Here is a 12,233-nt window from a genome sequence, read left to right as displayed (position 1 = left end):
CTTAATCTTAATTTTTGTTCTAAGATTTATACTATATCTTTGACTTACAATTTGTTTAAAAGACATTGTATGATATCTTCTAGTATTAGAAACTTTAAAAAGTATATTTCTATTTTCCGTTGACTTTATATTACTACTTCCCTGTCTTTTATACACACATACACACATATATATGGAAAAAAATACGTGTATAACCCTACATAAGATTGGTACTGTTTCCTAGAAATCTGCAATGACCTTTAAATAAGGGTTCATCTAATTTATCTTTTATGTAGTCCTGCATAACTATCATATTGAGAGCTCTTTGTTGTTCATCCAGGAACATATTGCAACTTCTTTTGCCTTTTGAATTATGGTCTTTGTTATTTCCTATATGCTACTTCTGGAGGTATTAAAATATTTCAAGTTTGTATAACTAGAAAATCTTACTTTTACTTTTCAAAGCTATGTTTGCTAAGTATAAAATTCAAAAAGAACAGACAAAAAAAAAGATGCAATGTTGTTGGTTTGCAAAAACATGTTACTATGTATGAGTCATCAACTTACCCAGTTCATCAGCACTTCTTTGGGTAAGCAACATGAGCACACAGACAGGTTTACCTGTAATCAGAAGAACAACGAGCAGGAGGAGGCCCTGTGGAGGAAGAGCAGGGAACATCTCTGAAACTCACAAGCAACCTCAAGTATTTAAATATACATATATCTTTAAATTTTGTGTGTATATATTTATAAGCTTATATAATTATTACTTCCATGGAATATATATGGAAAAGTAATTATTAAAAGCTATATAAAATAATTAAATGACAATGGAATACCCATCTCTGACAAAACTAAACAAGAAAAGGGAATATAAATGAAGGACCATTTTGTATTTGTATATTCAAAATAGTTAAGATAGATATACAGCCACTTTTTCTTAATTCAATGAATGGAAAGATTTCTACTAATATTGTTTGTGGACAAGATATCATGTGTGAATTTAGTACTATGAATAACCACTAAGTAGACAACAACATGCAATGTATTAATTATTGAAATTGTCCGACTAATTGGTTTTGAAACTGTCTCATTGCTATTTGTTTCTCAATAAAATTATTAAAACAAGAAAAAATAAATAAAAAATACTCAGTAAAATTTTTTTAAAAAGAAGGCTATATAAGGATCTTAAAGTTTGTTGTTTTTTCATTTGAATTATATCATAGTTGTTTGATATTCAGACAGATAGTGAGGTTAAACTCAACTGCCTATGTTATAGGGTAATAATATCATTAAGCTTCTCTTCTGGGGGGTTAACAACTTAAATTTGCAGACCAAAAATTAGAGAAAAAGAAGGACTGCAAGGTCAGCCAACATTTTGGCCCTAGCCTTTCAAGGTCAGTGATGACCCAGGCCATAGGAGAACCTGTACTGAAACATCTTGTAACTCAGTGATGTCTGAAATTTACTGATCAAGGAGACTATGGGGCCACAGAGGAAAGTGATCAATGGTGCAGAGTGTGCCTAAGGGGAGTCACATGGAGAGAAAACTTTCTCTCAGGCTTTCACAGAGAGCAAATTGGTCAAACAATGGCCATGACTCATCCACATGACTGACACTGACAAAGGATCTACAAACTGTGGTACAGGGTTTCAGGATAAATCCTGAGGGGATTTGACTGGCCTTGTCAGATACAAAAGTTGCATTTCTTGTTATAGAGGTCTTGCTTTTTCTTGGTCTGAACCACCCAGCAGAAAAGTTTAAAAACGAGGTATAAAAAGTAAAGCCATATTAATATGCTGATCTGTAAAAGGCTCAAGTCAACAACTTCTGACATTGCCAGTCCTATGGATAACCTACTACTACTATCGACCACTAGAGTATTTGGATTATTTTACTGAATTCATGTACCTATAATATTTAAATGGCAATGGGATACTCATCTCTGACAAAAATAAACAAAAATAGGAGATACAAATGAATGACCATTTTGTATCTGTACACACAAAATAGGATAGACATACAGCTACTTTCTCTTAACTCAATGAGAAGAAAGACTTGTACTAATAGTGTTTGGACAAAATATCATGTCTGTATCTTGTACTATGAATAACCACTATGAAGACAACAATAAGCAATGTATTAATTATTGAAACTGTCCTGCTAATTGGTTTTGAAATGATCTCATTGCTATTTGTTTCTCAATAAAATTAATTAAAAATGAATTATATCATAGTTAAATATGTGGTTGCATTATTGTTCATATAATTTCACACATTTTTAGGTGTGAAATACTAAGGAAGAGAAAATATATATGTGTATACACAAGATAGCTGGGACAATTGTACTGCTGATTTCCAGTGGTCTCTTGAAAGGAACAGTTCATACTTACACGTTTTCTTTTTCTTTTTGGTCTTTTTGACCAATTTTGCATGCTTATAGTTGGTAATCTGAACACCTAATTGGAAGACAGCAATGCGCAATATAACAACCACTGTTGAACTCCTATCACTTTGTTTAGTGAAGTTCTGTAGAGTTTCTAGTAGTTTTTAAATTATTTTTTATCCTATTTAAAAATATCACTTAGTAAAAGAAGCTGCTCTAGAAGGAAGAAAGCCCTCATCCCCCCATGGGCAGCATGAGCTTCTCCTCCTGTAGCACTGAGCTCAGCAGAGCTGCACCTTTCCAGAGAGGATGTCATGAAGAGCGTGTGTTGCACATCGTGAAGGTGGAAAACTAAGCTCACTGTTATCCCCTTCTCTAGTCTTCCCAGATATCCTGCAAAATAACCACTGTGGAGCAACGGCAGGGCTAGAACGAGACGTTACTGTCTTCAGTGTGTCCTGAGGACCAAGGAGAAATAGGTCCTACCAGATTCCTTCCTTGGGTATATTTGTTGGAAAAATAGGTAAAATGGGTCCTTTTCAGGGAACAGTCTACCTTCAAGGGAAAAGTGCTCTACCGAGGAAGCTAGAATACTTTAGGGTCCATGTAAACCAGGATCTCTGCATTTACTTATCAACTTTAGTCACTCTGATTTCAAATAAAGTGCTATTACAGAGCCACTCCAAGAAGTAAGAGCAAGCTCCTCCCTCCTTGAGACACAGCCTGTACCCCAGGGGTAGGGTGGTCCACATGGATTGCTCTGCGTTGTGCTTGACCGAGCTATTTCCTAACTAAAGGAATGCCACAAAGGAAATGGCCCACTGCCAGAATATCTGAAATATGCTTAACATATACTTAGTGCCTGTATATCTGAAGCTTCATTTTACTCATCTTTGGGTAGTGAAAAAAAGTCAGGTAGCCCTGGGTCAAAATTCTTCTCCTGCCAGCTAGTAGAACAACAGATGTGGCTCCTACCTCTCATTGGTGGGGTCACAGGACCTGGTAAGATGTTTGTTACGTGCACTGCTACCATGTTTATGGAAATGAAGATTTGGAGGTATATTTAAATAAGCCGCAACATATTCATCTCATGGACCAATGCACCGTCGAAAAGAGTGAGATAACTATATGCCCTATGAGAAGGTGCTGTGACACAGTGTCAAATGAGAAAGTAAGTTGTAGAATAATGTTTAGCTAGCATGTGGGCCCTTTTAACAACCAAAATTTCCTCCAGTCTATCTCTTGTTTTAAATTTCTATTTATTCATGAACAAAATTCAGAAATGATGCACATCCAGTCCTTTAGTTATGCTTATCAATAGGAATGGCTTAGAGTCAGAAGTAATCTTACCATTTAAACTTATTGACTTTGTTCTTTGACTTTCATATTCATACTAGCAATTCTGGGTTGTGTCATTTTAAAATGAAGACTATCTACCTTTTGTCTTGTTCTAATATCCTAAAGATTAACCTTTATCATTTTTTTTGTTGCCTATTGCTTTTGCTTTTGCTTTTTTTTTGTTTGCTTCTTTCCCACATCTTTGTGGGCCACTTGAAAAGTTGAGAATTCCATAATGATTTATCCACAATGGTTGTAGTGTACATATACCTTGGTAGGGCTTTTGTGGCTGTCACATGGATTATATTATACTCATCAATGTTGGTGATACATTTTATTACCAATGCTTGTGTTGTATTTCATGGACTGAAGTGGTATAGAAATCTTCCTTTGTAGACTTTACTGTCTACCATTATCTTAAATATTACACATTTTCTTAAATGTTCCTTCCAATACACTGAGAGTCACATTAGGGTGGTAGAATTCAATAGCTCAACAGATTCTGGAGGAGAATAAAGGTGTATTGAATGTATCTGTTTTTCGCCGCTTCCCTGTCCTTTCATCCTTCCCTAAGGTGCCTTGCTTTCATGCTAATTAAAGAACTTGGCAGAGCAGATACAAAAAGTATTGTGCTCTTACATGCTGCGAGCAGGAAATTCTCTTTTGAATCTAATGACATTTGTAGGGCAAAATAATAGGAAGAAAAAGACGTACTGTGCCAACATTAATCAAGAGGCCAAAAGGAGGCTAGGCTAGTGTCCAGATGAAGTAGACTTCACAGCAAAGCGACTACCAGGAGCAGAAGGGAGCGGTGCTTAGGGATAAAGTGCCTAACTCACCACAAAGAAGTAGCATCATGATTTGTCTACAGTGATTGTAGTGCACATATGCCTCTTCCTAAATGTGTGGGGACTGAGCTAGACAGATGCAGTGCATATGGAGAAAAAAAACAGTACAACTCAAGCCAGGAAACATGAAGGGCACAATTAAGATCAGAGAATTCAAAGTTCTCTTAGTTGATGGTAGAATATCCAGAGGACTGATTGACAAACTATGAAACTCAGCCTCATTAACCTTTGCTTACAGAAGAGTTGCTGACACTTATAGAACATCTAACCTGAGCAGAATAAACATCCTTCAAGAATGAAGAAATAGATTTTGACAGATGCTGTATCCTGTGCCATAAAATGCTGCATCAATTTAAAGTGATGGAAAGCATGCTGTGTTTCCTGAACACAGTGGAGCGAAGCTTCAGACAAAGGACTCAATAAAGCAAGAAATGCTGGTGAGGGGAGGAACCCTTCCGCAGTGTTGGTGGAGCACAGACTGCTACAACCACTATGGAAGTCAGTGTGGCAACTCTTCCAAAAACTAAAAATAGGAATCCCACTGGACCCAGTCATTCCCCTTCTAGGTATTTCCCCCAAAGAGCTAGCGTTACATATACTACAGTGACTTGTGCCTTCCCATGTTTATAGCAGCACAACCCATGATGACTGCATCTTAGAAATGTCCCTCATGTCCATCCGTAGGTAAATGGATAAAGATAATGTGGTACTTATACACAAAGAAGTATAACTACGCCATAAAGAAGGGTAAATTTGAGCCATTGGTAGGAAAATGGATCATGGTGCTAAGTGCAATAAACCAGAGGGAAGGTTAAATATCACATGATTTGTCTTACAAGAGAAACTCAAGTATAAATAAAGAGGGGAATGAAAGACAGAGGGTAGGAAAGAGACACTCTCAGAGATGGGAAGGGGTTTGGGGAAGGAGGGAGAGGAGAGGATGGGAAGAGACGAGAGAGTAAAAATGACCATGATGCTGTATGCACCAGTTCTCCAAGATGAATGCACATAGAAATTATAAAAAATATGCTAATATTTATGAAGGACAGAATACTATCCATTAACTGGGTAAATAAATCAATCGTTTCTAAATAATACATGGGTCAGAAGGGAAAATGTCAAGAGAAATAAAATATTGAACTGAATGAAAATCAAACTGCATTATTTCAAATTTATTGGATCCAACTAAAATATGGAACTGCATAGCATTGATTGCTTACACTAGAAAACAGAAAAAGTCTAAAATCACTTAGCTAAGTTCCTACTTCATGGAAGGAGAGAAAAGAACAAAGTCAACCTAATACAAGCAGACAGAATGGAAATAAAACTAAGACAGAAATCAGTGACACTTAGCAGTGAAAATCCTACAGAAATCAGTGACAGAAATAGTTGGTTTTGAAAAGACCAAAAATTGATGTTTTACTAAGTATGACAAATAAAAAAGAAAGGAGATACAAATTATTAAGCTAGAACTAAAAGAGGCTGTTTCACTTCGTATTCAGTGAAGTGCAAGTCTAATAGAATTCAAAGAACTCTTACTACATAATTTTGACAACTAAGAATAAAAGCATAAATTCATTAAAAAGTACAAATCACCGTGACTGACTTTACTCTGAAATAGGTAATTTGAATAGCCACATAGTAATGAAGCACACTGAATTGTTAAATATAAATATATTTCAAATTCAAACTTCATCATAAATGCATCAAAATTTAAGGAAGGATCGGATACACTCGATACAATGTGTCTTGAATCTTTCTGAAACCAGTGTCACCCTGACAGCCATCCCAGGTAATGGCACTGTGGAAAAGAAACCCACTCCTTATAATCTGCCATGAAGAGACAACCAGAGATTATTTTACAAGACATTAATATATTAACATATATAACCTAGAAATGTTAACTTATAATTGTATAACATGATCAACCAGGGTTTACTGCAGTGGTACAGTATCTGGTTCAGCCTATGGAAATCAATCACTATAACCCCCTATATATTATCTAAAGCAGAACAATAACAGAATAACATTACATGTTTTTGGAGAAAGGTATTTGGCAAAATGCAATACCTATTCATGATTGTAAGAAACATCAGAAATCTTATAATAGAAACAATGTCAACTTATAACATATCTACAAAACTCATGTTTAGTGGTTAGCTAAGGAGTGCTTGCTTTATAAGGAGAAAGACAGTCATATCCTCACATTTTGCTCGTCACTGTTCTGGAAGTCTGAATCCATAAGTTTTATGGTGTCTGTATGGATGTCCCCCCAGAGCTTCATGTGGTCGTGGAGGGAGGCTTCTCAGAGGCACTGAATAGAGAGTTTGTGACTGGGCCATTGTCTAGTGCTGTGCTTGGGAGTCCGAGTGCTGCACTCGCCCTAGGGCAGGCATCCTGGATACTGTATAAGGGAGGAGAAGAGGCTCGCTTCCTCCCTTTTGATTCTTATTGTTTTGGCATCTTCTGCTGCCATGAATGTTTGCCCCACATGCAACTCCGCCTTGGAGCCAGCACATTAAGGACTGAAAGCTCTGCATACTGTGATCTGAGTAGGACTTTTCTCTGTAACTTTCAGTGCTGGGTGTTTTGTCTCAGCATTGAAAAAAAAGCGACTGAGCCAGGGGGATAAGTAAAGAAATGGAATTGAAGTCACACGTGTCAAAAAGGAGGAAGTATAGCTGTTGCTCTTTGCAGAAGCCATGATGGACTATGTAGAAGATTCATTGGGTGCTACCAAAATCTTCTAAAAGTAATCAGTGGCTTCAGCAAAGTCGAGAAGGCAAGATGAGCATTATGGTATCACTACTACTAGGCACCACTTTTAAATATTATGAATGTTCAAATAAAAATTATTATAGTAAAAGACACACCAACTTTAACACTCCCTCTAAATACTCCCCTTTAGTTTGAACACAATTATTCCACCATTTCCCCACGTTCTGAAGTAGTCCCAGTAGTCCTCATTCCTGAGTGTCTTTATGAGGAAGGATCAAAAATGTGGTGAATGTTACTGTCTGGTGACGGAGAGGTGGGACTGTGAAAACATGACGGTGCATCCATGTCACCTCAGTAGCTGGATCTCGTAGGACGTGACCTCCAGCTCTTTCTCCAAGTCAAAGCAGGCATAAAGCTGAACGCCTTGAGTGGACTCAGGACATCTGGGCAGGCGGGCTAAGGCAGCTGAAGACCCTCTCCACAGAGGACATCTAGAGCTGCTTCAGGAAGTGGCAATAAGAGGACAACTATGTTCAAAATGAGGGGCGTGTTTTGAGAGAGATTCATGGCACTACAGCTGTAAGCATTCATCAAAGTTTTCAGCCACACCTCTATTTTTATTCTAGCAACTCAATTTGAGAACAAAAATTAAAATACATCGTCTCCCATCAATGAAAAACTGAAGTATTCAAATGTAAATCTTAGAAAATCTGTATTGAATTGTCACGCTAAAAGTATAAATCACTGAGGATTTATACTTTTTATACTTTTATATTTGCTGTAGAAATAAAAGTTCTAAGTAAATGAACATTTGGATTTATGGATTATAAGACTGAATGCAATTAAATTTCAGTGCCCTTAGAAATCCAGGTATGACAATAGTTGCAAGACGTTTTAGCTGCAGCCCAGGTTATATGCAAATGAAAACTTGTTAGAATATCTAAAAGAAACACTTAAGAAAGAATTCCACTACATTTTGCATCAAGATTTCCTGTTGATGAAGACCAAGATGTATCCTTTAGCTGCACCAATCAATGGGGCCATCGCAGCCTAGGTCGACCCAAACTAAAGCACAGTGAGAGGTCCAGAAGTAAGCCACTGCTTTTTTATACGGGTGCAAAACATTTCAACTAATAATGTTGGGATTACTGGCTCTGTAGGAAAAAGGAACTCATCTAGGCTGGATGCTGTATGTAAAATTTATTGAAAACAGCTCATATACTTAAGCGCAAAATATACAACTTTGCAAATTTCAGAAGGGAAGATAACACAAAAACGTAGGTATTAGGTTTCAATGTCTCTAAAAGGGCATAGTCACTTTGGAAAAACAGTTTGATATTTTCTTAAAATCTCAACATTCAGCTACTGTCCAGTCCCATCCAGTCTACTAACTCTTAAACAATTATGTTTGCACAAGATTTACACCCACACAAAATGTGCAACCAATTTTCATAATAGCTTCACTTGTAAGAGCTTCAAACTCTAAATCCTCAGGAAGCTCTAAATTCTGAGTGCAAATCCGCAGGAACAGGCATTGGGTGACCGAACAGGGATCATCTTCGCTCTCAGGTAGTACTCAGAGATAGAGAGTTCTGGTGCTGGCAGCAGCTTCGATTGTGCTGAGTGACAGTAAAGGCTGATTTCCAAAGGTCCTTGTGCTACTGTCAGTTGAATTACATATTCAAAGCGACACAGCGGTGGCGCTGGGCACAGTCTAGCAACTGTGAGGAGTAAGAAGTGGTAGGTGTGGCGTGTTTGGTCTGTTCTTAAGGGATCCTGTGAGGGTCTGTGGCCTGCGAATGAATGTTCTACGTCTTGACTACAGGAATCTACGCAAACGAGGAAAGACATGGCGGTGCAGACACACCCGGCACCCACTTAAAATCCCCGAGATTGGTGCCCCACTACAATTATCTCAGACGGAACCACTGAGGAAGACCTGAGAGGAGGCTTCGCAGTTCTCTGCTCTGCCTTTGGAGTCTGCTGTGACTATATAACTACTTCAAAATAAAAGTAAAAAACAAAAATTTCCAGATACACACCTCTCAAACAAACCCCTCAAAAACAAAAACAAGACAAAAAAATATCAAGGAGTGCCAGGAAATCTATGCCAATGTCACAACCCAGGAGCAGGCGCTGAACAAATATGCCATGTACTGCCACAAGAGCGCACGCTGTTGGTTGAGTCATTCACTTACTTGTTCCTATGCTTTGTTTCTCACCCCCCTCTCCCTTACTGCAGGTCTGTCCCATGGCGGGGAGCTGGGCCTTGGCCAGCGCGGAGCATGCTGGGCCCGTTCTCGCTCCCTCTGCTCTCCTGCCCCTGCACTCGCTGTGCTGAGGCTGGGAATGCGATTCTCTTTGCATAACTCCCACCACAGTCCTCTGGAAGCCTCTCTCCACAGGTGGCGCAGGCTGACTGGTTGAGGTGTCTCCTAGTCTGTGAATTTATAGCAGGGCAAAAGGGATCCCTGCTCTTTTTCCCTGAGAATCTGAGGTGCCAGCCCTGGAGATGCAGTTGGGAAAAAAAGGTTTATTTGGTAATCTCTGCTGAAAAAAGTCTTAACCAGCCTGGGGAGATGGCTCAGTGGAATAAACGCTTCCCTGGCAAGCGCAAGGGCCTGAGTTCAATCCCTGGTTCTAAAAAAAAAAGAAAAAGAAAAAAAAATCTTAACCTTCCCAGAGGGAGTAAAACTTGGGTCTGTGTTACTGCCACTAGGCACCAGCTGCTCCACTTGCGACAGTGGTCTTGCTGCCCAATGTCCAACATCCTCCCTCTCCTCTCTCCCCTCTGGTCCATCCGCCCTCCCTCTCCATCCCCTCCCTTTCTTCTTTCCTTTCATGCATCTTTATCTTGCATACCCCCAGTTACTTAGAGCCCTCTCTCTTTCCTTCCCTCAGCCAACACGCAGCTCCATGCTCGGTCCTATGTGCTAACTGATAACGTGTCATTTGTTTCTCCAGGTTATGAGCTGCCTAAAGGCAACTGTATTTACTTTTGTGTAGCAGGTGCTGGGAACTGGGATACATTCAGCCCTTCACAGAGTGAATGGGAACCGACTTCAAGGATTCTGATGGAGAAATCCACCTTTTACCTTCTGTGGGTTCCCGCTGGGAGCACAAGACCAGCAGCAGACATGCGGCAAGGCTCCTCAAGGGCTCACTGCTCCAAAACTCTAGGCTGGGCAGTTTCACATGTGGTGTCCTGTTCAATTTGCACAGAATCCTGCTGCAGAATTATGCTGGTTCCTCCCCTTACAGACAGGGAACCTGAGGCTCGGAGGTGCTGAGTAACGGCTGTTGTCACGTCACTAATTGTTGAAGCTAGAATTCACATAAACCAGCTTGAGTGTAGGGTTTTGGCACTCCATCACCAGTGCTGGAAAGGACTTGAATTTGATAAGACCCCAAATGAGAAAATTTCCTTAGGAAAATATTCTTTAGGAAAGACAAATTGTCAGTGATTCTGCACTAAAAGCTCTCTCTATATATTTTAGAGGTGGCATCTTACTGCATTTGTCAGGTTTATCTCAAACTTGTCTGAAACTCCTGGGCTGGGGTAATCTTCCTGCTCAGCCTCTGAAGCAGAATGGAGCCGAGATGCAGCACCTCAGATGGCTCAACACGTTCCGTGCAAATCCTGTGACCTTCTCTTTCTACATGACTCAACAGATGTCGTTAGTGCCAAGCAGGTGAAGTGCACCACTGTAAGCATGGAAAACAGAGAAACGGGAGGGGCAGATCTGGGCCTAAGGAAGTTGCATCCTGCTGTGTGTAGGGAAGTAGAGGATACGCAAGGGAGCCCAGGTTAGGGAACTTCTCTATGGTATAAGAGGCATCAGAAAAATAAAGCAGGGGCTGGGGAGATAGCTGAGTGGCATAAACACCTGCCCGGCAAGCTCAAAGACCCAGGTTTGATTCCCTGTATCACATGCTGCACTGGCCCCACTCCTGGCTGCACTGAGCAGGCCAAGGAGTCTGGGTGTGGTGGCATGCACCTGTAATCCCAGTGCTGGGGAGGCTGAGACAGGAGGATCACTGTGAGTCTGAGCTGTGCAGTGAGACCCTGTACCAAATAAAAGGAAACGAAAACAGGATGGAGCATTAGACCAGGTGTAAAACCTGAGTCAAAAGAACTCTTTGTATGAGGTGGTAAACTACGGTCTCTTGTGTTTTTTAAAAACCAGAAAGCAGGATAGAGGGGTGGAACGAGACCCAGTTAGTCACCACTTGGATCTGTGACCATGCCAGGACCTTGGTGGGGGTTGGATTTTATTCTAGGTGTGACAGGGAGCCATTGTTGGATGAATAGGGACATTGCATTAGGTACGCCATCGTCAGATTGACCTTGCTGCTGGCTGAAGCACAGGTTACAGGAGAAAGAGCAGAAGCCGGGAGGTCATTTAGGAGGCCCGCATGGTCATGCCTTTGGGCGATGTCTAGACGCTTGAAACTGATCACCCGACTGGCAGCGCCCTCTGACTGTGCTGGGAGAATGGAAGGATAAAAGAAAGCCAGAGAAGGCCCTGTAAAATGAAACACATCCCCAAACCATCTCTGCCACCCAGAAACCCAAGTCTCATCATGATTGAAACATACGATGTATTACAAAGGTCTGCTAAGGGGATTGGTCAAAGCCGAAATCTGTGAAAAGCTGCTAACTAGGGTCCAGGAGGACCGGGACTGGTTTTGGAGGCTCAGGCATGGAAGGTGACCTCAGGTGGGTCAACCTGGGCAGCTAGATGCATGTGGCTCTCGTGTGCTTTGCCAGTCCATGCGAGACCCAGTGGAGCCCAGCGAGCTGAGGCCAGCTGAGGTCTTGTCACCCAGGCAGAAGTCAGCAGGGGCCCGTGAGGAGCCTGGAGCCTGGGAGATGGTAGGAGAAACTGCCACCAAATTCCCTCAGTTGTGACAGTCTATGATCTCCCAGAACAGCGTGCGTGAGGCACACTGGTCTCTTTCAC

This window comes from Octodon degus, unplaced genomic scaffold, assembly GCF_000260255.1.
Source record: "Octodon degus isolate 3935 unplaced genomic scaffold, OctDeg1.0 scaffold00239, whole genome shotgun sequence".
Taxonomy (NCBI): Eukaryota; Metazoa; Chordata; class Mammalia; order Rodentia; family Octodontidae; genus Octodon; species Octodon degus.
The sequence above is the reverse complement of the archived record's forward strand: the minus strand, read 5'-3'. Positions refer to the sequence as shown.